At 42.7% G+C, this 15,711-nt stretch overlaps 1 protein-coding gene across 2 annotated transcripts in view; it reads right to left on the bottom strand.

Annotated features, from left to right (window-relative positions):
• The window catches only part of pam (peptidylglycine alpha-amidating monooxygenase), a 303,428-nt gene that overhangs the window by 81,691 nt on the left and 206,026 nt on the right, over positions 1 to 15,711 (bottom strand). The gene's annotated exons all lie outside the window — the stretch shown is intronic.

The following is a 15,711-nucleotide window of genomic DNA, read 5'->3' as shown; positions in this document are numbered from 1 at the left end:
GTCTGACAGAGCAGACTTGACTTCATCTAACAAATCACAACACCTTCAGACTGTTTAGAGAAGGGATTTAAGTCTGACAGAGTAGATGTGGCTTCATCTAGGAAACCACAACACCTTCAGACTGTTCAGAGAAGGGATTTAAGTCTGACAGAGCAGAAGTAACTTCATCTAGCAAACCACAACACCTTCAGACTGTTCAGAGAAGGGATTTAAGTCTGACAGAGTAGATGTGGCTTCATCTAGGAAACCACAACAGCTTCAGACTGTTCAGAGAAGTGATTTAAGTCTGACAGAGCAGAAGTAACTTCATCTAGCAAACCACAACACCTTCAGACTGTTTAGAGAAGGGATTTAAGTCTGACAGAGCAGTCGTGACTTCATCTAGCAAACCATAACAGCTTCCGACTGCTCAGAGAAGGGATTTAAGTCGGACAGAGTATATGTAGCTTCATCTAGGAAACCACAACACCTTCAGACTTTTTAGAGAAGGGATTTAAGTCTGACAGAGTAGATGTGGCTTCATCTAGGAAACCACAACACCTTCAGACTGTTCAGAGAAGGGATTTAAGTCTGACAGAGTGGATGTGGCTTCATCTAGGAAACCACAACTCCTTCAGACTGTTCAGAGAAGGGATTTAAGTCTGACAGAGCACACACAACTTCATCTAGGAAACCACAACACCTTCAGACTTTTTAGAGAAGGGATTTAAGTCTGACAGAGTAGATGTGGCTTCATCTAGGAAACCACAACTCCTTCAGACTGTTCAGAGAAGGGATTTAAGTCTGACAGAGCACACAAAACTTCATCTAGGAAACCACAACACCTTAAGACTGTTCAGAGAAGGGATTTAAGTCTGACAGAGTAGATGTGGCTTCATCTAGGAAACCGAAATACTTTCAGACGGTTTAGAGAAGGGATTTAAGCCTGACAGAGTAGATGTGGCTTCATCTAGGAAACCACAACACCTTCAGAATGTTCAGAGAAGGGATTTAAGTCTGACAGAGCAGACATAACTTCATCTAGGGAACCACAACACCTTCAGACTGACTGGAGAAGGGATTGACGTCTGACAGAGTAGAGGTGAATTCATCTAGGAAACCACCACACCTTCAGACTGTTTAGAGAAGGGATTTAAGTCTGACAGAGTAGATGTGGCTTCATCCAGGAAACCACAACAGCTTCAGACTGTTCAGAGAAGGGATTTAAGTCTGACAGAGTAGAAGTAACTTCATCTAGGAAACCACAACACCTTCAACCTGTTCAGAGAAGGGATTTAAGTCTGACAGAGTAGATGTGGCTTCATCTAGGAAACCACAACTCCTTCAGACTGTTCAGAGAAGGGATTTAAGTCTGACAGAGCAGACATAACTTCATCTAGGGAACCACAACACCTTCAGACTGACTAGAGAAGGGATTTTCGTCTGACACAGTAGAGTTGAATTCATCTAGGAACCGAAACACTTTGACTGTTTAGAGAAGGGATTTAAGTCGGACAGAGCATTCGTGACTTCATCTAGCAAACCATAACAGCTTCAGACTGCTCAGAGAAGGGATTTAAGTCTGACAGAGTAGTTGTAGCTTCATCTAGGAAACCACAACACCTTCAGACTGACTAGAGAAGGGATTTAAGTCTGACAGAGTAGATGTGGCTTCATCTAGGAAACCACAACACCTTCAGACTGTTCAGAGAAGGGATTTAAGTCTGACAGAGCAGACATAACTTCATCTAGGGAACCACAACACCTTCAGACTGACTGGAGAAGGGATTGACATCTGACACAGTAGAGGTGAATTCATTTAGGAAACCACCACACCTTCAGACTGTTTAGAGAAGGGATTTAAGTCTGACAGAGTAGATGTGGCTTCATCTAGAAACCAAAACACCTTCAGACTGTTCAGAGAAGGGATTTAAGTCTGACAGAGCAGACTTGACTTCATCTAACAAATCACAACACCTTCAGACTGTTTAGAGAAGGGATTTAAGTCTGACAGAGTAGATGTGGCTTCATCTAGGAAACCACAACAGCTTCAGACTGTTCAGAGAAGGGATTTAAGTCTGACAGAGCAGAAGTAACTTCATCTAGGAAACCACAACACCTTCAGACTGTTCAGAGAAGGGATTTAAGCCTGACAGAGCAGACGTGACATCATTTATGAAACCACAACACCTTCAGACTGTTTAGAGAAGGGATTTCAGTCTGACAGAGCAGACGTGACTTCATCTAGCAAACCACAACACCTTCAGACTGTTTAGAGAAGGGATTTAAGTCTGACAGAGTAGACGCGACTCCATCTAGGAAACCACAACACCTTCAGACTGTTCAGAGAAGGGATTTAAGTCTGACAGAGCAGACATAACTTCATCTAGGGAACCACAACACCTTCAGACTGACTAGAGAAGGGATTTTCGTCTGACACAGTAGAGTTGAATTCATCTAGGAAACCGAAACACTTTCAGACTGTTTAGAGAAGGGATTTAAGTCGGACAGAGCAGTCGTGACTTCATCTAGCAAACCATAACAGCTTCTGACTGCTCAGAGAAGGGATTTAAGTCTGACAGAGTAGATGTAGCTTCATCTAGGAAACCACAACACCTTCAGACTGACTAGAGAAGGGATTTAAGTCTGACAGAGTAGATGTGGCTTCATCTAGGAAACCACAACACCTTCAGACTGTTCAGAGAAGGGATTTAAGTCTGACAGAGTAGATGTGGCTTCATCTAGAAACCAAAACACCTTCAGACTGTTCAGAGAAGGGATTTAAGTCTGACAGAGCAGACTTGACTTCATCTAACAAATCACAACACCTTCAGACTGTTTAGAGAAGGGATTTAAGTCTGACAGAGTAGATGTGGCTTCATCTAGGAAACCACAACAGCTTCAGACTGTTCAGAGAAGGGATTTAAGTCTGACAGAGCAGAAGTAACTTCATCTAGCAAACCACAACACCTTCAGACTGTTCAGAGAAGGGATTTAAGTCTGACAGAGTAGATGTGGCTTCATCTAGGAAACCACAACAGCTTCAGACTGTTCAGAGAAGTGATTTAAGTCTGACAGAGCAGAAGTAACTTCATCTAGCAAACCACAACACCTTCAGACTGTTTAGAGAAGGGATTTAAGTCTGACAGAGCAGTCGTGTCTTCATCTAGCAAACCATAACAGCTTCAGACTGTTCAGAGAAGGGATTTAAGTCTGACAGAGTAGATGTAGCTTCATCTAGGAAACCACAACACCTTCAGACTGTTTAGAGAAGGGATTTAAGTCTGACAGAGTAGATGTGGCTTCATCTAGGAAACCACAACACCTTCAGACTGTTCAGAGAAGGGATTTAAGTCTGACAGAGTGGATGTGGCTTCATCTAGGAAACCACAACTCCTTCAGACTGTTCAGAGAAGGGATTTAAGTCTGACAGAGCACACACAACTTCATCTAGGAAACCACAACACCTTAAGACTGTTCAGAGAAGGGATTTCAGTCTGACAGAGTAGATGTGGCTTCATCTAGGAAACCGAAATACTTTCAGACGGTTTAGAGAAGGGATTTAAGCCTGACAGAGTAGATGTGGCTTCATCTAGGAAACCACAACACCTTCAGAATGTTCAGAGAAGGGATTTAAGTCTGACAGAGCATACGCAACTTCATTTAGGAAACCACAACACCTTCAGACTGTTCAGAGAAGGGATTTAAGCCTGACAGAGCAGACGTGACATCATTTATGAAACCACAACACCTTCAGACTGTTTAGAGAAGGGATTTCAGTCTGACAGAGCAGACGTGACTTCATCTAGCAAACCACAACACCTTCAGACTGTTTAGAGAAGGGATTTAAGTCTGACAGAGTAGACGCGACTCCATCTAGGAAACCACAACACCTTCAGACTGTTCAGAGAAGGGATTTAAGTCTGACAGAGCAGACATAACTTCATCTAGGGAACCACAACACCTTCAGACTGACTAGAGAAGGGATTTTCGTCTGACACAGTAGAGTTGAATTCATCTAGGAAACCGAAACACTTTCAGACTGTTTAGAGAAGGGATTTAAGTCGGACAGAGCAGTCGTGACTTCATCTAGCAAACCATAACAGCTTCTGACTGCTCAGAGAAGGGATTTAAGTCTGACAGAGTAGATGTAGCTTCATCTAGGAAACCACAACACCTTCAGACTGACTAGAGAAGGGATTTAAGTCTGACAGAGTAGATGTGGCTTCATCTAGGAAACCACAACACCTTCAGACTGTTCAGAGAAGGGATTTAAGTCTGACAGAGTAGATGTGGCTTCATCTAGAAACCAAAACACCTTCAGACTGTTCAGAGAAGGGATTTAAGTCTGACAGAGCAGACTTGACTTCATCTAACAAATCACAACACCTTCAGACTGTTTAGAGAAGGGATTTAAGTCTGACAGAGTAGATGTGGCTTCATCTAGGAAACCACAACAGCTTCAGACTGTTCAGAGAAGGGATTTAAGTCTGACAGAGCAGAAGTAACTTCATCTAGCAAACCACAACACCTTCAGACTGTTCAGAGAAGGGATTTAAGTCTGACAGAGTAGATGTGGCTTCATCTAGGAAACCACAACAGCTTCAGACTGTTCAGAGAAGTGATTTAAGTCTGACAGAGCAGAAGTAACTTCATCTAGCAAACCACAACACCTTCAGACTGTTTAGAGAAGGGATTTAAGTCTGACAGAGCAGTCGTGTCTTCATCTAGCAAACCATAACAGCTTCAGACTGTTCAGAGAAGGGATTTAAGTCTGACAGAGTAGATGTAGCTTCATCTAGGAAACCACAACACCTTCAGACTGTTTAGAGAAGGGATTTAAGTCTGACAGAGTAGATGTGGCTTCATCTAGGAAACCACAACACCTTCAGACTGTTCAGAGAAGGGATTTAAGTCTGACAGAGTGGATGTGGCTTCATCTAGGAAACCACAACTCCTTCAGACTGTTCAGAGAAGGGATTTAAGTCTGACAGAGCACACACAACTTCATCTAGGAAACCACAACACCTTAAGACTGTTCAGAGAAGGGATTTCAGTCTGACAGAGTAGATGTGGCTTCATCTAGGAAACCGAAATACTTTCAGACGGTTTAGAGAAGGGATTTAAGCCTGACAGAGTAGATGTGGCTTCATCTAGGAAACCACAACACCTTCAGAATGTTCAGAGAAGGGATTTAAGTCTGACAGAGCATACGCAACTTCATTTAGGAAACCACAACACCTTCAGACTGTTCAGAGAAGGGGTTTAAGTCTGACAGAGCAGACATAACTTCATCTAGGGAACCACAACACCTTCAGACTGACTGGAGAAGGGATTGACGTCTGACAGAGTAGAGGTGAATTCATCTAGGAAACCAACACACCTTCAGACTGTTTAGAGAAGGGATTTAAGTCTGACAGAGTAGATGTGGCTTCATCTAGAAACCAAAACACCTTCAGACTGTTCAGAGAAGGGATTTAAGTCTGACAGAGCAGACATAACTTCATCTAGGGAACCACAACACCTTCAGACTGACGAGAGAAGGGATTTTCGTCTGACACAGTAGAGTTGAACTCATCTAGGAACCGAAACACTTTCAGACTGTTTAGAGAAGGGATTTAAGTCGGACAGAGCAGTCGTGACTTCATCTAGCAAACCATAACAGCTTCAGACTGCTCAGAGAAGGGATTTAAGTCTGACAGAGTAGATGTCGCTTCATCTAGGAAACCACAACACCTTCAGACTGACTAGAGACGGGATTTAAGTCTGACAGAGTAGATGTGGCTTCATCTAGGAAACCACAACACCTTCAGACTGTTCAGAGAAGGGATTTAAGTCTGACAGAGCAGACATAACTTCATCTAGGAAACCACAACACCTTCAGACTGACTGGAGAAGGGATTGACGTCTGACACAGTAGAGGTGAATTCATCTAGGAAACCACCACACCTTCAGACTGTTTAGAGAAGGGATTTAAGTCTGACAGAGTAGATGTGGCTTCATCTAGAAACCAAAACACCTTCAGACTGTTCAGAGAAGGGATTTAAGTCTGACAGAGCAGACTTGACTTCATCTAACAAATCACAACACCTTCAGACTGTTTAGAGAAGGGATTTAAGTCTGACAGAGTAGATGTGGCTTCATCTAGGAAATCACAACACCTTCAGACTGTTCAGAGAAGGGATTTAAGTCTGACAGAGCAGAAGTAACTTCATCTAGCAAACCACAACACCTTCAGACTGTTCAGAGAAGGGATTTAAGTCTGACAGAGTAGATGTGGCTTCATCTAGGAAACCACAACAGCTTCAGACTGTTCAGAGAAGTGATTTAAGTCTGACAGAGCAGAAGTAACTTCATCTAGCAAACCACAACACCTTCAGACTGTTTAGAGAAGGGATTTAAGTCTGACAGAGCAGTCGTGACTTCATCTAGCAAACCATAACAGCTTCCGACTGCTCAGAGAAGGGATTTAAGTCGGACAGAGTATATGTAGCTTCATCTAGGAAACCACAACACCTTCAGACTTTTTAGAGAAGGGATTTAAGTCTGACAGAGTAGATGTGGCTTCATCTAGGAAACCACAACACCTTCAGACTGTTCAGAGAAGGGATTTAAGTCTGACAGAGTGGATGTGGCTTCATCTAGGAAACCACAACTCCTTCAGACTGTTCAGAGAAGGGATTTAAGTCTGACAGAGCACACACAACTTCATCTAGGAAACCACAACACCTTCAGACTTTTTAGAGAAGGGATTTAAGTCTGACAGAGTAGATGTGGCTTCATCTAGGAAACCACAACTCCTTCAGACTGTTCAGAGAAGGGATTTAAGTCTGACAGAGCACACAAAACTTCATCTAGGAAACCACAACACCTTAAGACTGTTCAGAGAAGGGATTTAAGTCTGACAGAGTAGATGTGGCTTCATCTAGGAAACCGAAATACTTTCAGACGGTTTAGAGAAGGGATTTAAGCCTGACAGAGTAGATGTGGCTTCATCTAGGAAACCACAACACCTTCAGAATGTTCAGAGAAGGGATTTAAGTCTGACAGAGCAGACATAACTTCATCTAGGAAACCACAACACCTTCAGACTGACTGGAGAAGGGATTGACGTCTGACAGAGTAGAGGTGAATTCATCTAGGAAACCACCACACCTTCAGACTGTTTAGAGAAGGGATTTAAGTCTGACAGAGTAGATGTGGCTTCATCCAGGGAACCACAACAGCTTCAGACTGTTCAGAGAAGGGATTTAAGTCTGACAGAGTAGAAGTAACTTCATCTAGGAAACTACCACACCTTCAACCTGTTCAGAGAAGGGATTTAAGTCTGACAGAGTAGATGTGGCTTCATCTAGGAAACCACAACTCCTTCAGACTGTTCAGAGAAGGGATTTAAGTCTGACAGAGCAGACATAACTTCATCTAGGGAACCACAACACCTTCAGACTGACTAGAGAAGGGATTTTCGTCTGACACAGTAGAGTTGAATTCATCTAGGAACCGAAACACTTTGACTGTTTAGAGAAGGGATTTAAGTCGGACAGAGCATTCGTGACTTCATCTAGCAAACCATAACAGCTTCAGACTGCTCAGAGAAGGGATTTAAGTCTGACAGAGTAGATGTAGCTTCATCTAGGAAACCACAACACCTTCAGACTGACTAGAGAAGGGATTTAAGTCTGACAGAGTAGATGTGGCTTTATCTAGGAAACCACAACACCTTCAGACTGTTCAGAGAAGGGATTTAAGTCTGACAGAGCAGACATAACTTCATCTAGGGAACCACAACACCTTCAGACTGACTGGAGAAGGGATTGACATCTGACACAGTAGAGGTGAATTCATTTAGGAAACCACCACACCTTCAGACTGTTTAGAGAAGGGATTTAAGTCTGACAGAGTAGATGTGGCTTCATCTAGAAACCAAAACACCTTCAGACTGTTCAGAGAAGGGATTTAAGTCTGACAGAGCAGACTTGACTTCATCTAACAAATCACAACACCTTCAGACTGTTTAGAGAAGGGATTTAAGTCTGACAGAGTAGATGTGGCTTCATCTAGGAAACCACAACAGCTTCAGACTGTTCAGAGAAGGGATTTAAGTCTGACAGAGCAGAAGTAACTTCATCTAGGAAACCACAACACCTTCAACCTGTTCAGAGAAGGGATTTAAGTCTGACAGAGTAGATGTGGCTTCATCTAGGAAACCACAACTCCTTCAGACAGTTCAGAGAAGGGATTTAAGTCTGACAGAGCACACACAATTTCATCTAGGAAACCACAACACCTTCAGACTGTTCAGAGAAGGGATTTCAGTCTGACAGAGTAGATGTGGCTTCATCTAAGAAACCACAACACCTTCAGACTGTTCAGAGAATGGATTTATGTCTGACAGAGCATATGTGACTTCATTTAGCAAACCACCACATTTTCAGACTGTTTAGAGAAGGGATTTAAGTCTGTCAGAGTAGATGTGGCTTCATCAAGGAAACCGAAACACTTTCAGACTTTTTAGAGAAGGGATTTAAGTCTGACAGAGTACATGTGGCTTCATCTAGGAAACCGAAACACTTTCAGACTGCTCAGAGAAGGGATTTAAGTCTGACAGAGTAGATGTGGCTTCATCTAGGAAACCAAAACACTTTCAGACTGTTTAGAAAAGGGATTTAAGTCTGACAGAGTAGACATGAATTCATCTAGGAAACCAAAACACCTTCAGACTGCTCAGAGAAGGGATTTAAGTCTGACAGAGTAGATGTAGCTTCATCGAGGAAACCACCACACCTTCAGACTGTTTAGAGAAGGGATTTAAATCTGACAGAGTAGATGTGGCTTCATCTAGGAAACCACAACACCTTCAGACTGTTCAGAGAAGGGATTTAAGTCTGACAGAGTAGATGTGGCTTCATCTAGGAAACCGAAACACTTTCAGACTGTTTAGAGAAGGGATTAAAGTCTGACAGAGTAGATGTGGCTTCATCTAGGAAACCACAACACCTTCAGACTGTTCAGAGAAGGGATTTAAGTCTGACAGAGCACACGCAACTTCATCTAGGAAACCACAACACCTTCAGACTGTTCAGAGAAGGGATTTAAGCCTGACAGAGCAGACGTGACTCCATCTATGAAACCACAACACCTTCAGACTGTTTAGAGAAGGGATTTCAGTCTGACAGAGCAGACGTGACTTCATCTAGCAAACCACAACACCTTCAGACTGTTCAGAGAAGGGATTTAAGTCTGACAGAGTAGATGTGGCTTCATCTAGGAAACCACAACAGCTTCAGACTGTTCAGAGAAGTGATTTAAGTCTGACAGAGCAGAAGTAACTTCATCTAGCAAACCACAACACCTTCAGACTGTTTAGAAAAGGGATTTAAGTCTGACAGAGTAGATGTGGCTTCATCTAGCAAACCATAACAGCTTCAGACTGCTCAGAGAAGGGATTTAAGTCTGACAGAGTAGATGTGGCTTCATCTAGGAAACCGAAACACTTTCAGACTGTTTAGAGAAGGGATTTAAGTCTGACAGAGCAGTCGTGACTTCATCTAGCAAACCATAACAGCTTCAGACTGCTCAGAGAAGGGATTTAAGTCTGACAGAGTAGATGTAGCTTCATCTAGGAATCCACAACACCTTCAGATTGTTCAGAGAAGGGATTTAAGTCTGACAGAGTAGATGTGGCTTCATCTAGGAAACCACAACTCCTTCAGACAGTTCAGAGAAGGGATTTAAGTCTGACAGAGCACACACAATTTCATCTAGGAAACCACAACACCTTCAGACTGTTCAGAGAAGGGATTTAAGTTTGACAGAGTACATGTGGCTTCATCTAGGAAACCGAAACACTTTCAGACTGCTCAGAGAAGGGATTTAAGTCTGACAGAGTAGATGTGGCTTCATCTAGGAAACCGAAACACTTTCAGACTGTTTAGAAAAGGGATTTAAGCCTGACAGAATAGATGTGGCTTCATCTAGGAAACCACAACACCTTCAGAATGTTCAGAGAAGGGATTTAAGTCTGACAGAGTATACGCAACTTCATTTAGGAAACCACAACACCTTCAGACTGTTCAGAGAAGGGATTTAAGTCTGACAGAGCAGACATAACTTCATCTAGGGAACCACAACACCTTCAGACTGACTAGAGAAGGGATTTACGTCTGACACAGTAAAGGTGAATTCATCTAGGAAACCACCACATCTTCACTATTTAGAGAAGGGATTTAAGTCTGACAGTGTAGATGTGGCTTCATCTAGGAAACCAAAACCCCTTCAGACTGACTAGAGAAGGGATTTAAGTCTGACATAGTAGATGTGGCTTCATCTAGGAAACCACAACACCTTCAGACTGTTTAGAGAAGGGATTTAAGTCTGACATAGCAGACATGACTTCATATGTGAAACCACAACAACTTCAGACTGCTCAGAGAAGGGATTTAAGTCTGACAGAGTATACATAACTTCATCTAGGAAACCAAAACACCTTCAGACTGTTCAGAGAAGGGATTTAAGTCTGACAGAGCAGACGTGACTTCATCTAGGAAACCACAACACCTTCAGATTGTTCAGAGAAGGGATTTAAGTCTGACAGAGTAGATGTGGCTTCATCTAGGAAACCACAACACCTTCACACTGTTCAGAAAAGGGATTTAAGTCTGACAGAGTGGATGTGGCTTCATCTAGGAAACCACAACTCCTTCAGACTGTTCAGAGAAGGGATTTAAGTCTGACAGAGCACACACAACTTCATCTAGGAAACCACAACACCTTAAGACTGTTCAGAGAAGGGGTTTAAGTCTGACAGAGTAGATGTGGCTTCATCTAGGAAACCACAACACCTTCAGAATGTTCAGAGAAGGGATTTAAGTCTGACAGAGCATACACAACTTCATTTAGGAAACCACAACACCTTCAGACTGTTCAGAGAAGGGATTTAAGTCTGACAGAGTAGATGTAGTTTCATCTAGGAAACCACAACACCTTCAGACTGTTTAGAGAAGGGATTTAAGTCTGACACAGTAGAGGTGAATTCATCTAGGAAACCACCACATCTTCACTATTTAGAGAAGGGATTTAAGTCTGACAGTGTAGATGTGGCTTCATCTAGGAAACCAAAACCCCTTCAGACTGACTAGAGAAGGGATTTAAGTCTGACATATTAGATGTGGCTTCATCTAGGAAACCACAACACCTTCAGACTGTTTAGAGAAGGGATTTAAGTCTGACATAGCAGACATGACTTCATATGTGAAACCACAACACCTTCAGACTGCTCAGAGAAGGGATTTAAGTCTGACAGAGTATACATAACTTCATCTAGGAAACCAAAACACCTTCAGACTGTTCAGAGAAGGGATTTAAGTCTGACAGAGCAGACGTGACTTCATCTAGGAAACCACAACACCTTCAGATTGTTCAGAGAAGGGATTTAAGTCTGACAGAGTAGATGTGGCTTCATCTAGGAAACCACAACACCTTCAGACTGTTCAGAAAAGGGATTTAAGTCTGACAGAGTGGATGTGGCTTCATCTAGGAAACCACAACTCCTTCAGACTGTTCAGAGAAGGGATTTAAGTCTGACAGAGCACACACAACTTCATCTAGGAAACCACAACACCTTAAGACTGTTCAGAGAAGGGATTTAAGTCTGACAGAGTAGATGTGGCTTCATCTAGGAAACCACAACACCTTCAGAATGTTCAGAGAAGGGATTTAAGTCTGACAGAGCATACGCAACTTCATTTAGGAAACCACAACACCTTCAGACTGTTCAGAGAAGGGATTTAAGTCTGACAGAGTAGATGTAGTTTCATCTAGGAAACCACAACACCTTCAGACTGTTTAGAGAAGGGATTTAAGTCTGACACAGTAGAGGTGAATTCATCTAGGAAACCACCACACCTTCAGACTGTTTAGAGAAGGGATTTAAGTCTGACAGAGTAGATGTGGCTTCATCTAGAAACCAAAGCACCTTCAGACTGTTCAGAGAAGGGATTTAATTCTGACAGAGCACACGCAACTTCATCTAGGAAACCACAACACCTTCAGACTCTTTGGAGAAGGGATTTAAGTCTGACAGAGCAGACGTTACTTCATCTAGGAAACCACAACACTTTCAGACTGTTCAGAGAAGGGATTTAAGCCTGACAGAGCAGACGTGACTTCATCTATGAAACCACAACACCTTCAGACTGTTTAGAGAAGGGATTTCAGTCTGACAGAGCAGACATGACTTCATCTAGCAAATCACAACACCTTCAGACTGTTTAGAGAAGGGATTTAAGTCTGACAGAGTAGATGTGGCTTCATCTAGGAAACCACAACAGCTTCAGACTGTTCAGAGAAGGGATTTAAGTCTGACAGAGTAGATGTGGCTTCATCTAGGAAACCACAACAGCTTCAGACTGTTCAGAGAAGGGATTTAAGTCTGACAGAGCAGAAGTAACTTCATCTAGGAAACCACAACACATTCAACCTGTTCAGAGAAGGGATTTAAGTCTGACAGAGCAGACATAACTTCATCTAGGGAACCACAACACCTTCAGACTGACTAGAGAAGGGATTTACGTCTGACACAGTAGAGGTGAATTCATCTAGGAAACCACCATATCTTCAGACTGTTGAGAGAAGGGATTTAAGTCTGACAGTGTAGATGTGGCTTCATCTAGGAAACCAAAACACCTTCAGACTGACTAGAGAAGGGATTTAAGTCTGACAGAGTAGATGTGGCTTCATCTAGGAAACCACAACACCTTCAGAATGTTCAGAGAAGGGATTTAAGTCTGACAGAGCATACGCAACTTCATTTAGGAAACCACAACACCTTCAGACTGACTGGGAGAAGGGATTTATGCTGACAGAGTAGATGTTGTTTCATCTAGGAAACCACAACACCTTCAGACTGTTTAGAGAAGGGATTTAAGTCTGACACAGTAGAGGTGAATTCATCTAGGAAACCACCACACCTTCAGACTGTTTAGAGAAGGGATTTAAGTCTGACAGAGTAGATGTGGCTTCATCTAGAAACCAAAGCACCTTCAGACTGTTCAGAGAAGGGATTTAAGTCTGACAGAGCACACGCAACTTCATCTAGGAAACCAAAACACCTTCAGACTCTTTGGAGAAGGGATTTAAGTCTGACAGAGCAGACGTGACTTCATCTAGGAAACCACAACACTTTCAGACTGTTCAGAGAAGGGATTTAAGCCTGACAGAGCAGACGTGACTTCATCTATGAAACCACAACACCTTCAGACTGTTTAGAGAAGGGATTTCAGTCTGACAGAGCAGACATGACTTCATCTAGCAAATCACAACACCTTCAGACTGTTTAGAGAAGGGATTTAAGTCTGACAGAGCAGAAGTAGCTTCATCTAGGAAACCACAACACCTTCAACCTGTTCAGAGAAGGGATTTAAGTCTGACAGAGTAGAGGTGGCTTCATCTAGGAAACCACAACTCCTTCAGACTGTTCAGAGAAGGGATTTAAGTCTGACAGAGTAGATGTGGCTTCATCTAGGAAACCACAACACCTTCAGACTGTTCAGAGAAGGGATTTAAGTCTGACAGAGTAGATGTGGCTTCATCTAGGAAAACACAACTCCTTCAGACTGTTCAGAGAAGGGATTTAAGTCTGACAGAGCAGACATAACTTCATCTAGGGAACCACAACACCTTCAGACTGACTAGAGAAGGGATTTACGTCTGACACAGTAGAGGTGAATTCATCTAGGAAACCACCACATCTTCACTGTTTAGAGAAGGGATTTAAGTCTGACAGTGTAGATGTGGCTTCATCTAGGAAACCAAAACACCTTCAGACTGACTAGAGAAGGGATTTAAGTCTGACAGAGTAGATGTGGCTTCATCTAGGAAACCACAACACCTTCAGACTGACTAGAGAAGGGATTGACGTCTGACACAGTAGAGGTGAATTCATCTAGGAAACCACCACACCTTCAGACTGTTTAGAGAAGGGATTTAAGTCTGACAGAGTAGATGTGGCTTCATCTAGAAACCAAAACACCTTCAGACTGTTCGGAGAAGGGATTTAAGTCTGACAGAGCAGACGTGACTTCATCTAGGAAACCACAACACTTTCAGACTGTTCAGAGAAGGGATTTAAGCCTGACAAAGCAGACGTGACTTCATCTATGAAACCACAACACCTTCAGACTGTTTAGAGAAGGGATTTCAGTCTGACAGAGCAGACATGACTTCATCTAACAAATCACAACACCTTTAGACTGTTTAGAAAAGGGATTTAAGTCTGACAAGATGTGGCTTCATCTAGGAAACCACAACTCCTTCAGACTGTTCAGAGAAGGGATTTAAGTCTGACAGAGCACACACAACTTCATCTAGGAAACCACAACACCTTAAGACTGTTCAGAGAAGGGATTTAAGTCTGACAGAGTAGATGTGGCTTCATCTAGGAAACCGAAATACTTTCAGGCGGTTTAGAGAAGGGAATTAAGCCTGACAGAATAGATGTGGCTTCATCTAGGAAACCACAACACCTTCAGAATGTTCAGAGAAGGGATTTAAGTCTGACAGAGTATACGCAACTTCATTTAGGAAACCACAACACCTTCAGACTGTTCAGAGAAGGGATTTAAGTCTGACAGAGCAGACATAACTTCATCTAGGGAACCACTCCACCTTCAGACTGACTAGAGAAGGGATTTACGTCTGACACAGTAGAGGTGAATTCATCTAGGAAACCACCACATCTTCACTATTTAGAGAAGGGATTTAAGTCTGACAGTGTAGATGTGGCTGCATCTAGGAAACCAAAACACCTTCAGACTGACTAGAGAAGGGATTTAAGTCTGACAGAGTAGATGTGGCTTCATCTAGGAAACCAAAACACCTTCAGACTGTTTAGAGAAGGGATTTAAGTCTGACATAGCAGACATGACTTCATATGGGAAACCACAACACCTTCAGACTGCTCAGAGAAGGGATTTAAGTCTGACAGAGTATACATAACTTCATCTAGGAAACCAAAACACCTTCAGACTGTTCAGAGAAGGGATTTAAGTCTGACAGAGCAGACGTGACTTCATCTAGGAAACCAAAACACCTTCAGATTGTTCAGAGAAGGGATTTAAGTCTGACAGAGTAGATGTGGCTTCATCTAGGAAACCACAACAGCTTCAGACTGTTCAGAGAAGGGATTTAAGTCTGACAGAGCAGACATAACTTCATCTAGGGAACCACAACACCTTCAGACTGACTGGAGAAGGGATTGACGTCTGACACAGTAGAGGTGAATTCATCTAGGAAACCACCACACCTTCAGACTGTTTAGAGAAGGGATTTAAGTCTGACAGAGTAGATGTGGCTTCATCTAGAAACCAAAGCACCTTCAGACTGTTCAGAGAAGGGATTTAAGTCTGACAGAGCACACGCGACTTCATCTAGGAAACCACAACACCTTCAGACTGTTTGGAGAAGGGATTTAAGTCTGACAGAGCAGACGTGACTTCATCTAGGAAACCACAACACCTTCAGACTGTTTAGAGAAGGGATTTCAGTCTGACAGAGCAGACATGACGTCATCTAGTAAATCACAACACCTTCAGACTGTTTAGAGAAGGGATTTAAGTCTGACAGAGTAGATGTGGCTTCATCTAGGAAACCACAACAGCTTCAGACTGTTCAGAGAAGGGATTTAAGTCTGACAGAGCAGACGTGACTTCATCTAGGAAACCACAACACTTTCAG

Source organism: Lampris incognitus, chromosome 12, assembly GCF_029633865.1.
Source record: "Lampris incognitus isolate fLamInc1 chromosome 12, fLamInc1.hap2, whole genome shotgun sequence".
Lineage (NCBI taxonomy): Eukaryota > Metazoa > Chordata > Actinopteri > Lampriformes > Lampridae > Lampris > Lampris incognitus.
The sequence above is the reverse complement of the archived record's forward strand: the minus strand, read 5'-3'. Positions and strand labels throughout refer to the sequence as shown.